Source organism: Giraffa tippelskirchi, chromosome 6 (genome assembly GCF_054371585.1).
Source record: "Giraffa tippelskirchi isolate mGirTip1 chromosome 6, T2T-mGirTip1v1.2.pri, whole genome shotgun sequence".
Taxonomy (NCBI): Eukaryota; Metazoa; Chordata; class Mammalia; order Artiodactyla; family Giraffidae; genus Giraffa; species Giraffa tippelskirchi.
Genome location: NC_137280.1, coordinates 110,195,834 through 110,221,573, shown reverse-complemented (window position 1 = coordinate 110,221,573; position 25,740 = coordinate 110,195,834). Strand labels below are relative to the sequence as shown.

The following is a 25,740-nucleotide window of genomic DNA, read 5'->3' as shown; positions in this document are numbered from 1 at the left end:
AATCTTTCCCAGCATCAGAATCTTTTCAAGTGAGTCAGTTCTTCACATCAGGTGGCCAAAGTATTGGAGTTTCAGCTTCAACTTCAGTCCTTCCAATGAACACTCAGGACTGATCTTCTTTAGGATGGACTGGTTGGATCTCCTTGTAGTCCAAGGGACTCTCAAGAGTATTCCCCAACACCACCGTTCAAAAGCATCAATTTTTCAGCACTTAGCTTTCTTTGCCAACAAAGGTCCGTCTAGTCAAGGCTATGGTTTTTGCAGTAGTCATGTATGGATGTGAGAGTTGGACTATAAAGAAAGCTGAGCACTGGAGAATTGATGCTTTTGAACTGTGGTGTTGGAGAAGACTCTTGAGAGTCCCTTGGACTGCAAAGAGATCCAACCAGTCCATCCTAAAGGAGATCAGTCCTGAATATTCATTGGAAGGACTGATGCTGAAGCTGAAACTCCAATACTTTGGCCACCTGATGCAAAGAACTGAACCATCTGAAAAGACCCTGATGCTGGGAAAGATCGAGGGCAGGAGGAGAAGGGGATGACAGAGGATGAGGTGGTTGGATGGCATCACCGACTCAATGGACATGAGTTTGAGTAAACTCCGGGAGTTGGTGATGGACAGGGAGGCCTGGCGTGCTGCAGTCCATAGGGTCACAAAGAGTAGGACACAACAGAGCGACTGAACTGAACTGAAAGATTCTAAGGTTAATGTTGAAATTCAGAAAACTTGATAAAAATAAATTTAAAGGGAGCATTATAGATAAAATGATAATATTAGTGCTACTTCTAAAATACATTATTGTTTAATTTTTTTTTTCTGAGTTGACCAGAGAAAACTCACTTTATAAGTTTCTATGGTAAAACACAATTCCCAAATTACTAAAAAACTTATAGAACATATCAGGTTTAAAATTTAGTGCTTTCTTAAACATTAAAGTGATAATAAAGTTACACAATGTTTCTTCAACATACAATAACTTTGATGTTAAAATGCAAACATACAATTCAGAAGTCTAAAAATTAAGCACTTAAAAATTTCAAATTTAAGCAAATCCAAATAATGATACAAATTTAAAATTTTATTCAGTGACATATCAGTCATATATATTTCATTTATATATTTCATTTATATTATATATTTATATGTATATATTATATTATATATTTAGTCATTTAGACATATCTTGACTAGTGGTTTTTCCTAATAATACAAATATTTAATCTACCACTGTTTTTCACATAACTCCAAGTAATGCATATCTGAAGTCACTGTGAACTATGGGTATGAAAACATCTACAGAAAGAAAGTAAAAACACATAGATTCATGAGATCACAGAATAGGAAGTTATCATTATAAGTCAAATAGTCTATCTCCTTATTCTATGATATAATTATTCTTTTAAAACATTAGATTGACAGAATTAATATAAACTTTAAAATAATACTGGGATATAATTTATCTTAAATAAAAAAGTTTTATCTGAGTTTCAAAGCCTCCTCTTTAAAAAAAAAAAAAAGAATTAATAGAGGCACAAAAACACTTTTCTACAACCTTGAATTAAAATTGATGGTTACAGTCTAGGATATGAAAGCAATCTAGATGTCCATCGACAGATGAATGGATAAGGAATTTGTGGTACACATATACAATAGAACATTGCTACTTCTGCTAAGTCACTCCAGTCATGTCTGACTCTGTGCAACCCCATAGATGGCAGCCCACCAGGCTCTCCCGTCCCTGGGATTCTCCAGGCAAGAACACTGGAATGGGTTGCCATTGCCTTCTCCAATGCATGAAAGTGAAAAGTGAAAGTGAAGTTACTCAGTTGTGTCCGACTCTTAGCGACCCCATGGACTGCAGCCTACCGGGCTCCTCTGTCCATGGGATTTTCCAGGCAAGAGTACTGGAGTGGGGTGCCATTACTCAGCCATAAAAAGGAACAAATGTGAATCAGCTGAACTGAGATAGATGAACCTAGAGCCTGTCATACAGAGTGAAATAAGTCAGAAAGAGAAAAACAAATTTTGTATATTAGTGCATATATATTGAATCTAGAAAAACAGTACTGATGAACTTATTTGCAGACAAGAATAGAGATGCAGACGTAGAGAATGGACTTGTGGATACGGTGGGGGAAAGAGAGGGTGGGATGAATTGAGAAAGCAGCATTGACATACATACACTGCCATGTGTACAATAGATAGCTAGTGGGAAGCTGCTGTATAGCACAGGGAGCCCAGCCTGGTGATGACCTAGCGGGGTGGGAGGGGGAGGGAGAGGAAGAGTTAAGAGGGAAGGGATATGCATATAGTTATGACTGATTCATGCTGTTGTACAGCAGAAACCAACACAACATTGTAAAGAATTATCCACCAATTAAAAATACTTTTAAAAACTATAAAAAGAAATGATTGGTTACAATAACTCTTTAGAATGACTACAGCAAATTAACAAAATATTATACCATTAAACAGGCCAGAGAGAAAAATGTCACTACAGATTACAAGCTTTAGCATTACTTTCTGCTGCTCAAATACCTATTTCTTCCAGCAATACTTAATGGAGACAAGTCTCTGTTGATTAATGCTATAGAAACTAACTTTTGTAACATCTCCTAAAAATGAAATTGTCCAACCTAATTGTCCTACATATCTACATGTATGCATTTATTCATACTGGGCTTACATCAACTTATATCCTTTATTAGGAAACAGAACAGAAACTGATTTAGGATATCAGAAATTGATTTCCTAGTCTAACCTAAGTAATAACCAATTTTATAATGTCTTGCGAGTGAAACATTTTTTCACCAAAGATAAATTTCATTTAACAAAGCTGTCATGGCTTCATAAACAGCTACTGGAAAATGAATCATAAATTAGCCTAGGTGTGAAATAAAGCACATATTATGCAATTACCTCACAAGTTCAATCTGTCACATAAAACTTTTATTTTAAAATTTACTGAGTTAAACTGTACACTCTTTCATTTTACTAAAAACACTTTTCTATAACCTTGAATTAAAATAATGTGCATGAATGGAGAGGTAGAAAAACACTGCACTAAAAGCATAAGACAGTAAATTAGACTTATATAATTTAACTCTACATAATAGTATGACCTCAAACAAGATTTAAACTCTGAGAGTCTAAAACTTAACAATCTTAAAGAATAATTGTGCTTTATGGCACTAATACATGTGAAGTGTTCAGCAATGCCTCCCATATAGTAAGCACTTGATTACAGACAAAGATGTTATGAGGGTGGTACTGACGCTACTGATGTTAACAAGGGTAGTGCTAGTGATGATTCACAATGCTTTCTTCACAATTTAATGAGTAAGTGTGAAGCAACTCAGCTTTACTGCAATAAAGCCAGATGAGTCGTTTGATCAACAGTGTAGGATAAGATAAAACTTATCAGCAGAATGTCAACTTTTACAAGATGGAAAAAGAAAAGGTACTGAAGAGGCAGAGAAAAAGCAGTCTTAGAGGCAAAAGAAAGAACCAGAAGAGAGCTTCTCTGAATAACAGAGAAGAACAAGTTACATTGTTAGGTAAATAAAATATTTTTAAAAGTAAGAATCCTGAAAAAATGTAGGCATATTTTCAGTAAAGATATAATTTATAAACAAGGAAAATATTCATATTGCAATTTTTCATCCTTTAAGTACATGATCTGAGCATCATTTAAATGTGCAATAATCCCCAAAGTACTGAATCTTGTATCTAAATCTTTGACAATTCTGTAAAACGTTTCCAAACAACACTATATAACAGATGACATAGACCAAGAATTTATAATGATTTTTGAAAATACTTTGAAAATGAATTTTTTTCATTTATTGAATGATCCTGCATGTCTGTTTTATCTGCCAAATGTTTTCAATATATGTTCTCTTTTTCTGCCTCTGCCCACGTGTAATTTATCTGTAATGTTTAATTATTTCTTGACAGTAAAAGTGGCAGACAGACACAAAAGTGAATTGTTTTAACAATAGGTTGCTATGTTCCTTTGAAGAATACAGTATAGAATATTTAAATGATAAATTATGAGTTGCAGAATATCACAATTTTTTAACTGAAGTATAATTAACTTACAATGTTATATTAGATTCAGTGTACAACACAGAGATTTTTTTTTTATACTTTTTTAACCTTTGATCACTTTATACCAACATAATCACCAAGATAAAGCTAGTTACCATCTGTCACTATACAAAATTACCACAATATTATTAACAATATTCCCTATGCTGTATATTATATCTCCATAACTTAGTTAATTCATAGCTGTAAGTGTGTAGCTCTTCATCCTTTTCACCTGTTTTGCCCATCAAACCACAGCTTTGTCTGTAGGGATCTCTCAAAATCACCAATTAGTTCTCTTTTGTTTCTATTTTGTTATGTTTGCTTGTTTTCTTTTTTAGGTTCAATATATAAGTGATATCACATGGTGGAATTCCCTAGTGATCCCGTGGTTAGGACTTGGCACTTTCACTGCCATGGCCCAGGTTCAGTTCCTGATTAGGAAACTAAGATCCCATAAGCCTCACAGGTCGCACCCCCTACACACACCAAAAAAAAAAAGTGGTATCATACAGTGCTGGTCTTTCTGTCTGACTTACTTCACTTAGCATGGTAACCTCGAGGTCTAAACATACTGTCACAAATGGCAAGATTTTTGTTCTTTTTATAGCTAAATAATATTCCATTGTATATATGTACTACTTAGTCTTGACCCATTCATCTTTTCTCAATTAGTTTGTTTCCATATCTTGACTATTGTAAATAATTTTACAACGAACAATGGCATGCATTTCTGTTCAGTTGCTAAGTCGTGTCCGACTCTTTGTGACCCCATGGACTGCAGCACGCCAGGCTTCCTTGTCCTTCATTATCTCTGGGAGCCTGCCCAAATTCACGTCCATTGAATAGGTGGTGCTTCCTAACCATCTCATCCTCTGCCGCTCCCTTCTCCTTTTGCCTTCGATCTTTCCCACCAACAGGAGCTTTTCTAGTGAGTCAGCTCTTTGCATCAGGTAGCCAAAGCATTGAAGCTTCAGCTTCAAGCATCAGTATTTCCAATGAACAGTCAGGGTTGATTTTCTTTAGGATTGACTGGTTTGATCTTCTTGAAGTCCAAGGGACTCTCAAGAGTCTTCTCTAGCACCACAATTCAAAAGCATCAGTTCTTCAGTGCTCAGCCTTCTTTTTGTTTTTTATTTTTATTGAGCTCTAAAGGATGGATTGGGAAATACTTCTGCAAATTATGCCCCACTAAGGAAACATCCATTCTAATTTTCCTGGGATAGCTTTCGGAGCTTTTTCTTTTTCTTGGAGCCAGTGCTCTTGCTGGCAGTGGCCTCTTCAGGTCCACTGCTGAGTGGTTCCTTCTTGGAAGACAATTTCTTCTTTTCCTTGGGGACTCTTATTTTCTGACTCTTCAGGGTCACTAACTGGTTCCTCTTTGGGGAAAGACTTGTTCCTCTTCGGGAGATTTCAGTGCCAGCTGTGTCTTAAGAGCACTACTAACTAGCTCCTCATTGGGAATAGATTTACTTTACTTGGGTTTGTAAAAGAAGACAGATGGATCTTCCATTTCATCCTCTTGAGGAGTCTCCTGGGGCTTTTGCTTTTTTCTTCTTTTGGGGTCATTCACTTATCTCCTCACACTATGGGGCACCACTATTTTCTGAAGTTGCCAGGGAAACTGCAGTCAGCCTTTTCTTTTCCTTCTTCAAGTGTTCCTTCTCTTGTTTCTCTAGTTTCCTAGCATTTCCAGCAGCCACTTCGTCTGCCTGGTCAAAGAAAAATGCTGAAAAGGCTTGAAGACCTCTCGTTCCCCAGGCCTCTCTCATGGCTTTGTTGGATAAGGCTCATTAAATGAGTTTTGTGCCTCCACTCTACATGGTCAGGCTAAGACAGCTCATCACCTCCATGAGCCTTCTTTATGGTCCAACTCTCACATCCGTACCTGACTACTGGAAAGACCGTAGCTATAGAGATCTCTGTCCGCAGTGACGTCTGTTTTTTAATACGCTGTCTAGGCTGTCACAGCTTTCCTTCTAAGGTGCAAGTACCTTTTAATTTTATGGCTGCAGTATGCATATATCTTTTCTAATCAGTACTTTTGTTGTTTTCAGTTAAATACCTAGAAATGAAATTGCTGAGCCATATGGCAGCTCTATTTTTCTCCCCCATGGTGTCTGTACCAATATAGATTCCTAGGAACACTGTACCAGGGTTCCCTTTTTTCCAAATCCTTGACAAAGCTTGTTATTTCTTATCTTTTTGATAACAGCCACTCTGAAAAGTGAGAGGTAATATTTCATTGTGGTTTATTATAAAGGTTTATTTATTTATTTTTGGCTGTGTTGGGTCTTCATTGATGCATGCAGGCTTTCTCCAGTTGCCGCGAGCAGGGGCTGTTCTTTGCTGTGATGTGTGGCCTTCTCATTGCAGTGGCTTTTCTTGTTGTGGAGCTTGGGCTCTAGGTGCATGGGCAAGTAGTTGTGGCAAGGCTCAGTAGTTGTGGTTCACAGGCTCTAGAGCGCTGGCTCAGTTGCTGTTGCACATAGACTTAGCTGCTCCTTGGCATGTAGGATCTTCCTGGACCAGGGATCCAACCCATGTCCCTTGCTTTGGCAGGCAGATTCTTAACCACTAGACCACTAGGGAAGCCCTTCATCGTGGTTTTGATTGCATTTCCCTGATGACTAGTACGTTGAGCATCTTTTCATGTGTCTATTAGCTATTTGATGTCCTCTTTTAAAAAATAATCACTTTACATCCTTTGCCCATTTTTAAATTAAATTCTTTGAGTTTTCTGATATTGAGTTGTATGAGTTTTTTAATATATTAACCCCATATTGAACTTATCATTTGAAAATATCTTCTTCCATTCAGTAAGTGGCTTTTTCCTTCTGTTGCTAGTTTCCTTCACTGTGCAAAAGCTTTTCAGTTTGATACAGTTCCACTTGCTTACTTTTGCTTTTGTTGCTCTTGCTTAAAGAGACAGATCCAAAACATATATTATTGAGACCAATGTCAAAGAGCATACAGCCTATGTTTTCTTTTAGGAGTTTTATGCTTTCAGGTCCTACTTTTAAGACTTTAACCCCTTTGAGTTTATTTTTTATATATGGTGTAAAATTGTGGCCTGTTTCTCTTTTGTATAGCTGTCCAATTTTGCCAGTACCTCTTACTGAAGAGTTTGTCTTTTCCTCACTGTATATTTTTGGCTCCTCTGTTGTGGGTTAACTGATCATTTAAGTGTGGGTTTATTTCTGGGTTCTCTGTTCTGTTCCATTGATCCACGTGTCTGTTTTCACACCAGCACCATACTGTTTTGATTACTACAGCTTTGTAGTATAGTTTGAAATCAGGATGCATGCTACCTCCACATCTGTTAATTATTTTCTTAGACTATGAGAGCTAGTGAAATCCAAAAAATGAATTGGTGCTTCTTAAATAAATCCATTCAAACACAATTTGGACAACATAAAGTCCTGCATAATAGCCATTAATGGGGGTATAATATATTCCTCTTAGAAATACAGCATTACTCTGTCAATCTTGTAGTATGAAAAATACATGCATAAGTGTCAAATACTAAATTTGACAAGTAAATTAGTTTTCAGTGACACATATAAAACTGAAAAATTATCACCAAAAAAGTGATGAAAGATGGATAACTGCAATGAAGAATAAAAAAAAAAAATGGAAAATGATACAAGGTAAAGAATTCTTAACAAATGACAAAGATTTCTTTTCTATTCAGTAGGGAAAGATTCTGATTTCAAATTAAAACTTAATTTCCCCTAAGCTTATCATTCATCTTTTCAAGTGATTTAAATGAAAGTTCTATTAGATGGCTGATCAAAACATTAGCATGTTAATTCCACACTTCTTTGAGAAAGCATTAACTACAATAAAAGTATCACTATAATGATATACAATAGTTAACAAATTGTGTTTTATTGTTATGTTGCTTTTCACCCTCTGCTATAGGTTCTCCTGTAGTTTAATTTACAATTATCTCATTAAGATTTCCATTAAGACTTTCCTAATGATACAATGATGGATAAGAATCCACCTACCAATGCAGGGGACATGGGTTCGATCCCTGGTCCAGGAAGATTCCATGTGCCACAAAGTTCCTAAGCCCATGAGCCACAACTACTGAAGACCACGTACTATAGGGCCTGTGAGCTGCAACTACTGAAATCACATGCCTAGCACCTGGACTCTGCAACAAAAGAAGAAATCACAATGAGAAGACCATGTACCATAGAGGAGTAGACCCTGCTCACCGCAGCTAGAGAAAGCCTGTGCGTAGCAATGAAGACCTCCAACTCTCCACAACCCCATGGACTGTAGCCTACCAGGCTCCTCCATCCATGGGATTTTTCCAGGCAAGAGTACTGGAGTGGATTGCCATTCCCTTCTCTAGGGGATCTTCCCTGCCCAGGGATCAAACCCGGGTCTCCTGCATTGCAGGCAGATGCTTTACCATCTGAGCCACAGGGAAGACAATGAAGACCCAGCACAGCCAAATAAATAAATAAATAAATTTTTTAAAAGATTCCTATCACTTTCTTCATCCATATAAAAGCTATTTGTACCTATTTAACTTGTTGGGAATATCTAGAACCTAATTCCTTCTATCTGTATTAATTAGCTCTTTTTCTATTAGACAAGGTCAACAGTCTAAGCCAGAAACATAAACACATAAAAACTCTTTGTAACTATTAGCATGACTTTTACATAACATTCTCTCCAACAACAGTACTTGATTCCAAGTCAACATCCTTTCGAGACTGAATCTCTGCAGATGCCTATATGGATATCTTGCTTCCACCTTCAGTATTCTTATAAATTATTCTATATGTATCAGCCAAGTGATTTTCTAAAGACCAAACTGATCACATTACCTCTCAAATTAAAATCCTTAGCTTGCCACTAAGCAAAATCCTTACCATGATCTATAAACTATCCATTTCACAAAGAACATTCTCTCCCCACTGCCCTCACTACATAACCAGACTAAGTATAAAAATGAATTTATCTTTCTCTTTGCCTGGCTAACTATTACTTATCTTTCAATTCTCAAATGCTAAAGAGGTCTTCATGAATCTCCAACTTCAAATTACCATTTTAAAGCACATTCTATATGGCAGTCACAGAATTTAATTTGTAATTATTCTGATCTAAGTGGTTCTTTATCTCTACACAAGGTAAGGCCCATTAAGACACGGGTATTTTTACTTACTACTTTTGTATTCTAGTGTCAATAACAGTGCCCAAATAGTGGCTGGTATTCAATAAATATTGGCTGAATGAATGAACGCTGGTGATAATCATTAAGAAACAAACTATAGCTATGAATTCAAATCCAGCAGTTAGTACTTAATTTATGTTCTTTTGGTAATTTTACTGCACAAGAAGGTGGAACTATATAAAAGGATCTGTATAAAAAATTAGGGATCTATGTAAGAATCTACCCTAATGAAGCTGAAGAAATTTCCTAGAGGTCCAGTGGTTAGGACTCAGCATTTACACTGCCAAGGCCTGAGTTCTATCCCTGCTAGAGGAATTAAGAGCCCACAAGCTGTGCGGAAAGGCCAAAATAATAAATATATAAAGTAAACTTATGAAGTTGAGAAAAAACTGCTTTAGAACATTATTAGTCACAATTTTTCTCTTTTGAGGGACTTTAATAAGTCGTATTTTTTGTTCTTTGTTTTTTAGGTTAACAAGTAGATTTATTTAGAGAAATACACATTCTAAAGACAGACTGCGAACCATCTCAAAAAGCAAGAGTGGACCCAAGACACACGGTCATCTGAGAAAGTGAGAGCAGCCAAGGGAGAAACACTCCACAGAAAGACTGTGGGCCATCTCAAAGGTGAGAGGTCCAGTAAGTTTATTAAGCAGGGAGAGCCTATGACATCACACAAATCCTATAAAAACTGGAAATTTAGCCAACTGTTCATATTATATGAAAAAGAATACAAATCCTTTTAAGCTGCTGTTGGTCAGTCACTAAGTCATACCTGACTGCAACCCTGTTGACAGCAGCTGCAGGCTCCCTTGTCTTTCACTGTCTCCCAGAGTTTGCAAAAATTCATGTCCATTGAGCTGAAGATACTATCTAACCATATATTAAAAAAAAAACCTGGACTTTATGAAGCAAAACTGTTTAATGACTATATATATGTATTTATATACAAAATACATATATAAATATATAAAATATCAAATCCTCTTCTAGGAATTTTAAAAGGATTAACTTCTTTTATTCTATGCAATTCTAACAGTGTTTTCTATAATGCAAAATCTGAAAACCTTACATCTAAATATTGTCAGCAATTTCTTTTGATATACAGAAAAAAACTGAACTACAGCAAAACTCAGCACATTATTAAAGTCTACATCAAGACCATAAATAAATTATCTTTTCCAAACATTATGCTTTAATTCAAAGTGACATTTTTATGCACCCACTTGGAGAAAAAAATTCTAAAGGGAATAAATGTCATGTTTTTTAAATTATAAAATCATATAAGAAAAGTATCCCAAAAACCTGTTCTATAATTATTATATTTGTCTAATCACATACATGTACATAAACACACACATAATTACTCTACCATAAAAATGGAGATACCAAAAGTTTCTAAACTGTCAATTTACGAATATTTATAAACTTGATACCATCAGAAGCCAGTATTTTATGATCAATTATATCATTCGTTTCCAGGACATTTAACATTTTGTATAAAAGCCGGAAATTTTTGAAAGATGTTCAAATAATCAGAGACTCATTTTTTAGTAACCAAATCATTTCTATTTTATTCCCTTAAAATGAAAATGTTTATGATCTTTTGTCCCAACTTCTCATAATAACATATTTACATTCAGTTATAGGCACTAAAAGAAAGTCTAAAGAAGACGAAGTGTCATGCAGCAGGTATTTGTTGAACAACTTATATAATAAACTTTTACTTAGTTGGTTCTGAAATTGTTTAATAATATTGCATGTGAGTGCATACTTAAGTACTATACAATGCCACATATATTTGTGGTCTTTTAACCACTCAAATGTCAGCTTTAGTTTTAAATTTAGATATACTTCATATCAGTGCAAAAAAACATTGACCCAAATTTGGACTTATTAAAATTCTGGTGAAAGATAAATATGTTTATCTGATAGTTTCAAGAGAGAGTAGATATCAGGCTTGGTGATATTGTTGCATTTGCAATAACATGGATAGACTTGGAGGGTATTATGAAATAAGTGAAATAAGTCAGACAAAGAGAGACAAATACTGTGCGATATTACTTATATATAGAATACAAACAATAAAACAAACTAGTGAATACAACAAAAAAGAAACAGACTCACAGATAAAAAACTAGTAGTTACAAGTGCGGAGCAGGAAGGAGAGAGGGGCAAGCTAGGGGTATGATAAAAGGTATAAACTATTATGTATAAAATAAATAAGCTACAAGGATATATTATACAATATAGAGAATATGCCAATATTTTATAATAACTATAAATGAAGTGTGTGTTAGTCACTCAGTCATGTCCAACTCTTTGTGACCCCATGGACTGTAGCCCGCCCCACTCCTCTGTCCAAAGGAGTTTTCCAGGCAAGAATACTGGAGGGTGTAGACTTTCCCTTCTCCAGAGGATCTGCCCGACCCAGGGATTGAACCCAGGTCTCCCACACTGCAAGCAGATTCTTTACCATATGAGCCACCAGGGAAGCGTATAAATGAAGTCGTAAATGACTTTTAAAGTTGTAAATGACTATGATGTATACCTGAAATTACATAATATTTGAAACCAACTATATCTCAATTTAAAAAAAGAAACAAAAAGAATATCCTTAGTAAAACAGTTAAAGTTCTCCTAATAAACTTGACCTCCTCTAAAGATAACCACCACTTTTGATTTTTTATAATTCTCTTAGTTTTAGGTATCCTAAATAATGCATTGTTCTATTTGGCCTTTTTTAACTTTATGAAAAAGGTTTATATTCTTCTGTAACTTGTCTTTTTGACAACATTATATTTCAGGATTTACCCATCCATATTTATTCCTGTAGCTGCAGTTCATTCATTTTCGTATCTGTCTTACAGTATTCCTATATGCGGATTTACCACACTTGATAGATTCATTGAAACATTAGAGTTGCTTAAAGTTGTTTGCTATTATAAACAAACTAATTAAAATGTGTATGTCCTAGTACAGAAGTGCAGGAGTGTCACCAGAGTATGTACCTAGGAGTAAAACTGACATCAAAATATTGGGTTGCACTTTCCTCATGAAATAATGGTAAAGTGTGTTCCGAAATAGTAATATTTTATACACCCCTCAGCATCCAACAAGAGTTCCACCTGCTCCATTTCATCTCCAACATATGATATCACCAGACATTTTAAAATTTTTGTTAATCTGATGGTTATAAAATGGTTCCTCATTGTAGATATTTTGTACTTTTCCTTTCATCTACTTAACTAATCAGCTTATAAAGCTCTCCTATATCCATTATCTCCATTTTATAAAAGAAGAAATGTGGATGCATATGTTAAATGGGACATCTTTAAAAGCCCCAACAGAAATACACATACCTTGAAAAGCTTAGAGACCTCTGAAAAAAAAACAATAATCTACCCTAAAGGAAAGAAAACAGGCAGAAGCTTGGTCCAGAAACAGAACTTCAGAGCTATAAGGAAAAAGCAAATCTGGGTAGCTGATTAGACAGTTTCCAAAGCTCATGCAGAACACCATTTAGGGACTTTCAGCAATCGCAATGGTGGAAGATTTTGCTGGTGACCACAGTCAGACCCCATTAGGTGAGAGTAGGAATCAGTGAAACAAAAGTGACTGTTACTATGAGTGACCTTATTTTGGACTCCAGCCTAGCATTCTGGAAGAATCTTGGTTTAGCATGTTCTACTGCTGGTTTACCATTCACATGTTACAACACTGAAGGTGGGCTGACTTGTATCTCCTAATATCTAAGAACCTGACGTTATCTTGAACATAAGAGGTTTATGGCAAAAACCACTACAATATTGTAAAGTAATTAGCCTCCAACTAAAATAAATAAATTAATAATAAAAAAAGAGGTTTATGAATGTTTTGGAGGACGATATCCATGTGAAGTGGAAAAGATATTAGATTGGGCATGAAAAGATAAAAGTTCTAACATTAGGGGCAACAAATACATCTTTATGACTCTGGCCAAGCCACATAATTTCTGTAAGTCTCAGTTTTCTATAATATCTGTTGTCCTTTGGTAGAGTTATAAGAAATATCAAATGAATATAGTTATAGTAAATCACTCTGTAAACTGAAAAACGCTTTACAAATATGGAGTTAATAATATTTTTAATGCTGATAATGTTCAAACTTGCACATCTATGTTGTATAATTTGTAATTTTAAAAGCCAGAAAGTTGATTAAAGTTGCAAGTGAAACAAAAGTTTTTAAAATTTTAAGTGACCTTAACAGTAGTATCTACTCTGACCCTAGCTAGGTGAGTGACTTTTCCTATTAGTGTGTGTGTGTGTGTGTGTGTGTGTGTGTGTGTGTGTGTGTGTGTGTGTGTGTGTGTGTGTGTGTGTGTGTGTGTGTGAGAGAGAGAGAGAGAGAGAAAGAAAGCATTAAGCTTTTTCTTTTTTTCACTTAAATAAAATCTGTGTGTGTTTGCCCCCATTTTTATATTGGGTTTTCTGCCTTTTTCTTAATGATTTGTACTACTCTTCATACTATGTATTACAAATGCCTTCTAACTGTAAAGCACATTTTAACTAGACTCTACAAATGTCTGTTAATGAATACAAGTCTTTAAAATCAATGAAGTATAATTTATCAACCTTAACTTTATGGTTACTGCTCTTCATACCCTGTTTAAGGAATATGAGACACCAAAGTCATCTAAAAAGAAGAGTGCTAAAGGCACCTGCAGACACATAGGGATAGGATGGGCCTGTTTGCACCAGCCAGACAAAAAAAATCTCATGACTCAAAGGGTACTGAACAGAGTACACAAAAGGGTCTTTCCTCTCTAGTGGGGATAAGCAGCCCTAGACTGAGCTCTTGAAAAGTGCTCAACATTATACTCACTTGCTTCCTCTTGCATGTTCAGTCGCTCAGTTGTGTCCGACTCTGCAACTCCAAGGACAGTAGCCCACAGGCTCCTCTGTCCATGGGATTCTCCAGGCAAGAACACTGGAGTGGGTAGCCATTTCCTTCTCTAGTGCTTCCTCTTACACTTTTGCCATCATCATGAGAATATGACTGAATAGCTCCAAGAGAATGGGAAGCACAATAGAGCTTAATCGTGTTGGTGACCTATCCAAGAGCCAGTCTACACCAGTTAGAACAGTGACCCCAGCCAAGATCAGCAGAGCTGCCTAGCCAACACCCACCTGACTTTGTGAGCAATAAACTTACTATATACCACTAAGGTTATGTGCTACTAAGATGTTTGTGGTTGGTTGTTCCACAGAATTGTTGGGGTGACACATAGTTGATACACTGTATAAACTTTCATTTTGACCTTTAGATCACAGAACTCTGATATTTCAAAATTAGATCTTCCTCTGACATCTAAAACAGTAAGATAAACAGTTAAAAATGTACTCTTAAAATGGTTATTATGATAAATATTATGTAATGTATTTTAACACAGTAAAAAAAAAAAAAATGGAAAGGATTTTTCCATTATACAATGCCAGGCATTAATACCAAGGATAGCATTAAATACTCGTCCCCAATCTGGGCCTTTTCTTACTCACTAGTATCTTTTCTTGCCATTTGACTACTTGCACCTTATTTTTTAAAGACCCTGATCATCCTTCTACACACTTTTTCTCTTGAGACTCTGCTTCTACTTTCCCCTTTATGGAAGCACGCCTTCTCTTTGCTGCTCTCTCTGGGTGACTCTTAACACATTCTTTAGGTGGGTAACAATTTTGCTACAGGAAACATCCCATAACTTTCCCTGCCAGGACACATGATATTCCTCTTCTTCCAAAATATCTATTATCAAGTTATTAACACACTGCATTGTAATTGTATTTATGCATTTGTCTCCAGTCCAACTGTGCAACCAGAAAAGAGAAAACTTGTTTTTTCCTCATATTTGTGCTCAGGGTGCCTAAGAAAGGGCCTGACACATAAGAGATGCTGAATAAAACTTTGCTTTGTAAATATATATTCAAGTAAATAAGCAGACAAGCCAACCAGTCACACTCTCCTTCCAAGGCAGAAAGGAGGAATTTTACCTTCTAATTCCTTCCATCCCTTTATCTTCACCACTAAGAAAAGTACCCTGGAACAGGAGTTTAAGAGAAAAGTACCTAAGACTTATGAAGAAGACAGCAAAAAAAAAAAAAAAAAAAAGCAGTTTCTATACTCAGATATTCAGTGACAGTTATGAAAGGAAAAGGGGCTTTCCTGGTGGCTCAGACTGTGAAGAATCTGTCTACAATCCAGGAGACCTGGGTTCGATACCTGGGTCGGTAAGATTCCCGGAGAAGGGAATGGCAACCCACTTCAGTATTCTTGCCTAGAGAATTCCATCAACAGAGGAGCCTGGTGGGCTGCAGTCCATGGAGTGGCTAAGAGTCAGACACAACTGAGAGACTAAGCACAGCACATAGTCATTCTGTTGAATATAAGATGAAACTTGGACACCTTATCTTTGACAAAGGAGGCAAGAATATACAATGAAGAAAAGACAATCTCTAACAAGTGGTGCTGGGAAAACTGGTCAACTACTTGTAAAAGAATGAAACTAGAACTCTTTCTAACACCATACACAAAAATAAACTCAAAATGGATTAAAGATCTAAATGTAAGACCAGAAACTATCAAACTCCTAGAGGAAAACATAGGCAAAACACTCTCTGACATAAATCGCAGCAGGATCCTCTATGAGCCCCCCCCCAGAATAATGGAAATAAAAGCAAAAATAAACAAATGGGACCTAATTAAACTTAAAAGCTTTTGTATAACAAAGGAAACTATAAGCATGGTGAAAAGACAACGTTCAGAATGGGAGAAAATAATAGCAAACGAAGCAACTGACAAAGAATTAATCTCAAAAATATACAAGCAGCTCATGCAGCTCAATTCCAGAAAAATAAACAACCCAATCAAAAAATGGGCCAAAAAACTAAACAGACATTTCTCTAAAGAAGACATACAGATGGCTAACAAACACATGAAAAGATGCTCAACATCACTCATTATTAGAGAAATGCAAATCAAAACCACAATGAGGTACTATCCCATGCCAGTCAGAATGGCTGCTATTCTAAAGTCTACAAACAATAAATGCTGGAGAGGGTGCAGAGAAAAGGGAACCCTCTTACACTGTTGGTGGGAATGCAAACTGTACAGCCACTACAGAGAACAGTGTGGAGATTCCTTAAAAAACTGGAAATAGAACTGCTATACGACCCAGCAATCCTACTGCTGGGCATACACACCTAGGAAACCAGAACTGAAAGAGATGCGTGTACCCCAATGTTCATCGCAGCACTGTTTACAATAGCCAGGACACGGAAACAGCCTAGATGTCCATCAGCAGATGAATGGATAAGAAAGCCATGGTATACATACACAATGGAATATTACTCAGCTATTAAAAAGAATGCATTTGAATCAGTTCTAATGAGGTGGATGAAACTGGAGCCTATTATACAGAGTGAAGTAAGTCAGAAAGTAAAACACCAATACAGTATACTAATGCATATATATGGAATTTAGAAAGATAGTAACGATGACCCTATACGCGAGACAGCAAAAGAGACACAGATGTAAAGAACAGATTTTTGGACCCTGTGGGAGAAGGTGAGGTTGGGATGATTTGAGAGAATAGCATTGAAACATGTGTATTACCATATGTGAAATAGATCGCCAGTCCAGGTTCGATGCATGAGACAGGGTGCTCAGGTCCAGTGCACTGGGACAACCCTGAGGGATGGGATGGGGGGGAGTGGGGGGGTTCAGGATGGGGGACACATATACACCCATGGCTGATTCATGTGAATGTATGGCAAAAGCCACTACAATATTGTAAAGTAATTAGCCTCCAAATAAAATTAATTTAGAAAAAAAAATGTATATAGTATATTATTGTTAATCAGGTAAAATAATAGAACAAAAATACATGGAGGGCTAAATGTGAAATTTTGTAGGGTAACATCCTTACATATTTATATAACAATTTTATCAATAATGAGATTTCATTAGTAATCTCTAGATGCAATAAAAGAAATATTTTAATATGTCTTCTTTCTTCTGACTAAGTTTGGCTACATTTTTCCATTTGTATTCAAACTGTTTTCCAAATCGATAAAAAATTCTCCTGATTCTTTTTTTAATTATTTTCATTATTAGTATGGCAAAGTATAGAAGGTCAAGTATTTTTTAACCATCTGTTTCAACTACACCATCCACATCACTTCATAAACAGAGGAAGTGTTACCAACCATGCCCTGTAATTGAGGCACATAATCATACCAGCTGCCAAACTATGCTATGGAAACAGCTCTTCTTTCTCTGAATTAATTGTATCAACTGGGCCAATTTAATGCAGTGCTTCTCCAGCATTACCTTTGCCAACCATGACAGCTGTTGCAAGGAAGTCTACAGTGCATCCACTGCCACTCACATTCCACCCTAAACTGGGACTGTGCAAAGCATCTCTGAAAAATGTACTGGTCTGAAAGAGTGCAGGCAATTAGAGGCTTAAAAGTCATCACTATCATAATATGGCTCACTAGAAGTTAAAGAAATTAATATATATAAACACAAATTTGTTTCACATTATTAGATACTTTCACATATCACAAGCAAGTAAAATCCACTGGATCAAGGCATTAATATTTAATAAATAAAATGCATTATAACATATATAACATATTTATCTTCCCTGATAGCTCAGTTGGTAAAGAATCTGCCTCCAATGCAGGAGACCCTGGTTCAAAATTCCTGGGTCAGGAAGATCCACTGCAGAAGGGATAGGCTACCCACTCCAGTATTCTTGGGCTTCCCTAGTAGCTCAGCTGGTAAAGAATCTGCCTGCAATGAGGGAGACCTGGGTTCGATTCCTGGATTGGAATGATTCCCTGGAGTAGGGAAAGGCTTCTCATTGCAGTATTCTGGCCTGGAGAATTTCACAGACTGTCTAGTCCGTGGGGTCACAAATGGAAATGACTGAGCGACTTTCACTTTCACTTTCTTTCAGTCACTGAAGTGACCGGGATAACCAAGGAATTACTAGTGATTGAATTAAGACCAAAAAGCCCTTATCTCAACCTTCTCTTAACTTCAATCATCCAGAAGACACCCAAAAACTGTTATGCAAAACAAGACAGTAAAATGATCTAGCTCCATGATCTCTAATAAAAATGAATTTCAAGTTGCATATGTAATGTAAAATTTTCAAATAGCTGCATTTTTAAAGGAAAAGGGAAAAGGTGAAATTAATTTTAATGATATATTTTACTCAACCAACAAGATCTGAAATAAAATAATATTTTAACATGTAATCACTATGAAAATTGAGATTTTATATTCTTTTCTTAAAAACAAGTCCTTAAAATACATTGTATATTTTATATATACATAACAACTTAATTAGGAGGCTAAATTTCAATTATACAGTGTTAATCTGTATTCCCATTTTATGAAGTAGAGTCTAAAAACTAGTTCACATATTTCAGTTCAGTTCAGTCGCTCAGTCGTGTCCGACTCTTTGCGACCTCATGAATTGCAGCACGCCAGGCCTCTCTGTCCATCACCAACTCCCGGAGTCTATCCAAACCCATGTCCATCGAGTCAGTGATGCCACCCAACCATCTCATCCTCTGTCGTCCCCTTCTCCTCCCACCCCCAATCCTACCCAGCATTAGGGTCTTTTCCAATGAGTCAACTCTTCGCATGAGGTGGCCAAAGTATTGGAGTTTCAGCTTCAACATCAGTCCTTCCAATGAACACCCAGGATTGATCTCTTTTAGGATGGATTGATTGGATCTCCTTGCTGTCCAAGGGACTCTCAAGAGTCTTCTCCAACACCACAGTTCAAAAGCATCAATTCTTTGGCGCTCAGCTTTCTTCATTGTCCAACCCTCACATCCATATATGACCAGCGAAAAAGCCATAGCCTTGACTAGACGGACCTTTGTTGGCAAAGTTATGTCTTTGCTTTTAAATATGCTACCTAGGTTGGCCATAACACTCCTTCCAAGGAGTAACCATCTTTTAATTTCATGGCTGCAATCATCATCAGCAGTGATTTTGGAACCCAAAAAAATAAAGTCTGACACTGTTTCCACTGTTTCCCCATCTATTTCCCATGAAGTGATGGGACCAGATGCCATGATCTTAGTTTTCTGAATGTTGAGCTTCAAGCCAACTTTTTCACTCTCCTCTTTCACTTTCATCAAGAGGCTCTTTAGTTCTTCTTCACTTTCTGCCATAAGGGTGGTGTCATCTGCATATCTGAGGTTATTGATATTTCTCCTGGCAATCTTGATTCCAGCTTGTCACATATTTAAGTCGTTCCAAACATACTTCAGTTTTCCAGTAACACATTCATGTACTATATAAACACATTCCTTCAGTATTTTCATGCATGTTGACAAAATCATATTTTTTAAATGAATTTTTGCTTAATGCAAAAGCATGTAAGTTTGAAAATTATGACTGCCTAGTGAGAAAATTCACTAAACCTTGTGTCAACTCAGTTTTTTAATGCCAAATTCAAAGAGGTAATACATAATTGAAAACTACAAAGCATTCTTCAATTTTTTCCTGTAGTAGCCCTTTCCTTATATTGGTGAAAAAATTTAAATCGCAATGCCATTTTTGTTTGTTTTTGATTGTTGAACTTTGACATACATTTTGACTTGGGAGTTCACAGTATAGAAAATTCCTTATAAAACTCTTCTGCAACCAATTAGCACTGGTAAATTAAAAGAAGATTAAATTCATTGTCTTGTATTTCTTTCCACAGGCCACTGATAATTTATAATATTTCCATCAGTTCAGTTCAGTTCAGTCACATCCAACTCTTTGCGACCCCGTGAACTGCAGCACGCCAGGCCTCCCTGTCCATCACCAACTTCCGGAGTTCACACAAACTCATGTCCATTGAATCAGTGATGCCATCCAACTATCTCATCCTCTGTCATCCCCTTCTCCTCCTGCCCTCAATCTTTCCTGGCATCAGGGTCTTGTCAAATGAGTCAGCTCTTCACATCAGGTGGCCAAAATATTGGAGTTTCAGCTTCAATATCAGTCCTTCCAAAGAACACCCAGGACTGATTTCCTTTAGGATGGACTAGTTGGATCTCCTTGCAGTCCAAGGGACTCTCAAGAGTCTTCCCCAACACCACAGTTCAAAAGCATCGATTCTTCAGCACTCAGCTTTCTTTACAGTCCAACTCTCACATTCATACATGACTGCTGGAAAAACCACAGCCTTGAGAAGACAGATTTTTGTTGGCAAGTAATATCTCTGCTTTTTAATATGCTGTCTAGGTTGGTCATAGCTTTGCTTCCAAGGAGTAAGTGTCTTTTAATTTCATTGCAGCAATCACCATCTGCAGTGATATTTGAGCCTAGAAAAACAAAGTTAGCCACTGTTTCCACATCTATTTGCCATGAACTGATGGGACCGGATGCCATGATCTTAGTTTTCTGAATGTTGAACTTTAAGCCTACTTTTTCACTCTCCTCTTTCACTTTCATCAAGAAGCTCTTTAGTTCCTCTTCACTTTCTGCCGTAACGGTGGTGTCATCTGCATATTTGATGCTACTGATATTTCTCCCAGCAATCTTGATTCCAGCTTGTGCTTCATCCAGCCCAGCATTTCACATGATGTACTCTGCATATAAGTTAAATATAAGTTAAATAAGCAGGATGACAATATATATCCTTGATGTACTCCTTTCCCTATTTGGAACCAGTCTGTTGTTCCATGTCCAGTTCTAACTGTTGCTTCCTGACCTGCGTACAGTTTTCTCAAGAGGCATGTCAGGTGGTCTGGTATTCCCATCTCTTTCAGAATTTTTGATAGTTTATTGTGATCCACACAGACAAAGGCTTTGGCATAGTCAATAAAGCAGAAATAGATGTTATTCTGGAACTCTTTTGCTTTTTCGATGATCCAGCGGATGTTGGCAATTTGATCTCTGGTTCCTCTGCCTTTTTTAAATCCAGCTTGAACATCTGGAAGTTCACGGTTCACTTATCACTGGAGCCTGGCTTGGAGAATTTTGAGCATTACTTTGCTAGCCTGTGAGATGAGTGCAATTGTGCGGTAGTTTGAGGATTTTTGGCATTGTCTTTCTTTGGGATTGGAATGAAAACTGACCTTTTCCAGTCCTGTGGCCACTGCTGAGTTTTCCAGATTTGCTGGCATATTGAGTGCAGCACTTTCACAGCATCATCTTTTACGATTTGAAATAGCTCAACTGGAATTCCATCACATCCACTAGTTCATTGTTCTTTGTTCGCAGTGATGCTTCCTAAGGCCCACTTGACTTCACATTCCAGGATGTCTGGTTCTAGGTGAGTGATCACACCATCGTGATTATCTCTTTTGTATAGTTCTTCTGTGTATTCTTGCCACCTCTTTTGCTTCTGTTAGGTCCGTACCATTTCTGTCCTTTACTGAGCCCATCTTTGCATGAAATGTTCCCTTGGTACCTCTAATTTTCTTGAAGGAATCTCTAGTCTTTCCCATTCTATTGTTTTCCTCTATTTCTTTGCATTGTTTGCTGAGGGAGGCTTTCTTATCTCTCCTTGCTATTCTTTGGAATCTGCATTCATATGGGTATATCTTTCCTTTTCTCCTTTCCTTTTCGCTTCTTTTCTTTTCACAGCTATTTGTAAGGCCTCCTCAGATGGTCATTTTGCCTTTTTACATTTCTTTGTGTTGGGGATGGCCTTGATCCTTGTCTCTTGTACTATGTCACAAACCTCCATCCATAGTTCATCAGGCACTCTGTCTATCAGATCTAGTCCCTTAAATCTATTTCTCACTTCCACTGTATAATCATAAGGGATTTGATTTAGGTCGTACCTGAATGGTCTAGTGGTTTTTCCCACTTTCATTTGCATAAGTATACACAATTTGCATAAATATACAGAATTATTTTTTATAATTGTATCCATGACACTTTTTAGAGAGACTGCTTTAGAAAACCAAGGTACAAATATTTTCAATGCATATAATATGATGAAATGAAGCAATAAAGGAAGCAACACATCTTACTTGAAAAATCCAGTAAGTCTGAATTTTTGACCTACCATAGCTGGTGCACTATCTACATGATGTAAACTAAATTTTTCATATTTAGATGAAATTCTTTGACAGATTTGAAAGATTCAAACAGCATCTAAGCCTTGAGTTCAATTTTTTTAAATTACAAATTGACAACCTTTCTTCCTACAGTTGAGGTTACCCAAAGTATTTTTCAGCCCAAGTATTAACTGTTTATCACATGACTCACCTAAAGCTAAATAAAAGTACTTTCAAATTTTCAAACTTTAAATCAACTGATCTCTGACATTGAAGGAAAGATCCATCTAGGTGAAAACATACATACTCCTGGGTAAAAGCAAGAGAAAAGAAAGCATACATCCATACAAAGATTGGTAATTAATGCTTATAGCACTTTGTTTATAATAGCCAAGACCTGAAAACAACTCACATGGTCATCAACAGATGCCCAGATAAGCAAAGTATAACATATCCAAACAATGGAATACTACTTACCAATAAAAAGAGACGAATTTATGATACATCAACAAGAATGAATTGCAAAATAACTGCACTGAGTGAAAGAAGTCATACCAAAAAATGGTATACAGTGTATGATTATATAAAATTCTACAAAATGCAAACTAACCGATAGGGACAGAAAGAAGATTATTGGTTGCCTGAGGACAGGAGAAGAGTAGGACCAAAGGATTACAAAGCTCAAGGAAATGTGGTAAGAGATAGATACATCATCTTCATTGTGGTAGATGTCAGCAGAATTCTATATCATTTCTTCTATTCTATATCATTCCTACATCATTGTCATCTAGAGAAAGTTTTGTAACAAATCTTCACAGACAGTTATCTTGATATCAAGAATTTCAAGACATACAAGCTGGATTTAGAAAAGGCAGAGGAAACTAGAGAGAGATCAAACTGCCAACATCACCTGGATCACAGAAAAAGCAAGGGAATTCCAAAAAAACATCAACTTCTGCTTCATTGACTACACTAAAGTCTTTGACTGTGTGGATCACAACAAACTGGAAAATTCTTAAAGAGATGGCAATACCAGACCACATGACCTGCCTCTTGAGAAAGCTGTATGCAGGTCAGGAAGCAACAGTTAGAACTGGACATGGAACAATAGATAGGTTCAAAACTGGGAAAGGAGTACATCAAGGTTGTATGTTGTCACCCTCCTTATTTAACTTATATGCAGAGTACATCATGAGAAATGCCAGGCTGGATGAAGTATAAGCTGGAATCAAGATTGCTGGGTGAAATATCAACAACCTCAGATGTGCAGATGATACCACATTAATGGCAGAAAGTGAAAAGGAACTAAAGAGTCTCTTGATGAAGGTGAAAGGGGAGAGTGAAAAAGCTGGCTTAAAACTTAACATTCCAAAAAGTAAGATGATGGCATCTGGTCCCATTACTTCATGGCAAATAGACGAGGAAAAAGTGTCAACAGTGACACATTTCACTTTCTTGGCCTCCAAAATCACTGTGGACGATGACTGCAGCCATGAAATTAAAAGATGCATGCTCCTTGGAAGAAAAGCTATGTATGACAAATCTAGACAGCATATCAAAAGCAGAGACATGACTTTGCCAACAAAGGTCTATATAGTCAAAGGTATGGTTTTATCAGTAGTCATGTACAGATGTGAGAGTTGTACCATAAAGAAGGCTGAGCGCCGAAGAATTGATGCTTTCAAACTGTGGTGCTGGAGAAGACTCTTGAGGGTCCCTTGGACAACAAGGAGATCAAACCAGTCAATCCTAAAGGAATCAGTCCTGCATATTCATTGGAAGGACTGATGCTGAAGCTGAAGCTCCAATACTTTGGCCACAATGCACAAAGATGCAAAGAGTAGACTCACTAGAAAAGACCCTGATGCTGGGAAAGATTGTAGGCAGGAGGAAAAGAGGGTAACAGAGGATGAGATGGTTGGATGGCATCACTGACTCAATGGACATGAGTTTGAGCAAATTCAGGGAGATACTGAACAACAAGGAAACCTGGTATGGTGCAGTACAAAAAGGTTAACAAAAACACCTGGGAAACAAAAATTTCAATTTCTTTATTACTGAATGATTGTTTTTGCCACTCCTGAGAATTGAGTTTGCATTGAAAATTCTGATGATCCGTGTAAAAGTTCATAAGAAAACTGAATGTGTTATATTTATGAACCAAATATTTAAGATTTTATAAAACCTAGTTTGTTTGTTTTTTTAGTTTTCAGGTTCAGTTCAGTTCAGTTCAGTTGCTCAGTCATGTCCAACTCTTTGCAACCCCATGGACTGCAGCAGCCAGGCTTCCCTGTCCATCACCAACTCCCGGAGCTTCCTCAAACTCATGTCCATCGAGTCAGTGATGCCATCCAACTATCACATTCTGTTGTCTCCTCCCGCCTTCAATCTTTCCCAGCATCAGGGTCTTTCCAAATGAGTCATTTCTTCACATCAGGTGGCCAAAGTATTGGAGTTTCAGCTTCAGCATCAGTCCTTCCAATGAATATTCAGGACTCATTTCCTTTAGGATTGACTGGTTGGATCTCCTTGCAGTCCAAGGGACTCCCAAGAGTCTCTTCCAACAACATAGTTCAAAAGCATCAATTCTTAGGTGCTCAGCTTTCTTTACAGTTCAACTCTCACATCCATACATAACTCCTGGAAAACCACAGCTTTGACTAGACAGACTTGTCAGCAAAATAATGTTTCTGCTTTTTAATATGCTGTCTAGGTTGGCCATAGCTTTTCTTCCAAAGAGCAAGCGTCTTTTAATTTCATGGCTGTAGTCACCATCTGCAGTGTTCTGGAACCCCCAAAAATAAAGTCTGTCACTGTTTCCATTGTTTCCCTATTTATTTGCCATGAAGTGATGGGACCAGATGTCATGATCTTAGTTTTCTGAATGTTGAGTTTGAAGCCAACTCTTTCACTTTCATCAAGAGACTCTTTAGTTCTTCTATGTGCTCTGCCATAAAGGTGGTGTCATCTGCACATCTGAGGTTTATGATATTTCTCCCGGCAATCTTGATTCCAGCTTGTGCTCCATCCAGCCTGGCATTTCACATAATGTACTCTACATACAAAGTTAAATAAGCAGGGTTCAGGTAATCCCCAGCAATTATGTTTTTGCAAAATAAAATAAAACTATAAATATAATCTTTAATTAAGCATTAAAATGTTTTCTAAATTAGATACACATTTAAAGGGTATTTGTTTCTTCTAATGCCTTTTATCCTATATTAAATACCATACCTTATGTGTTAAGATATCTAAACTATGAGGTAAATTATCTTCAGTGCAACAGCATTTTATACAGAAAGGGAATAACCCTGCTTCCTCTTTCTACCTAATTCCCAAAGCTATAAGCCAAGTTATAAGACAATGCTCCCAGGTAAAATGAGGTTCTGTTTTCA

The 25,740-nt window shown here is 36.8% G+C and overlaps 1 protein-coding gene and 1 non-coding gene across 4 annotated transcripts in view; both read right to left on the bottom strand.

Moving 5' to 3' along the window:
* DTWD2 (DTW motif tRNA-uridine aminocarboxypropyltransferase 2) overlaps window positions 1-25,740 on the bottom strand; it is an 85,150-nt gene that overhangs the window by 11,610 nt on the left and 47,800 nt on the right. Inside the window, exon 5 of one of the 3 annotated variants that reach the window (XR_014056417.1) lies at window positions 8,104-8,252. The exons of the other annotated variants lie outside the window; for them this stretch is intronic. The gene's annotated coding sequence lies outside the window, so the exon portion shown is untranslated. The remainder of the gene's footprint in view (window positions 1-8,103; window positions 8,253-25,740) is intronic. 3 annotated transcript variants of the gene reach the window in all.
* LOC145511821 (small nucleolar RNA SNORD57) lies at window positions 5,872-5,942 on the bottom strand. Its single transcript, XR_014058195.1, has one exon. It is a non-coding gene; the product is annotated as a small nucleolar RNA SNORD57 (small nucleolar RNA).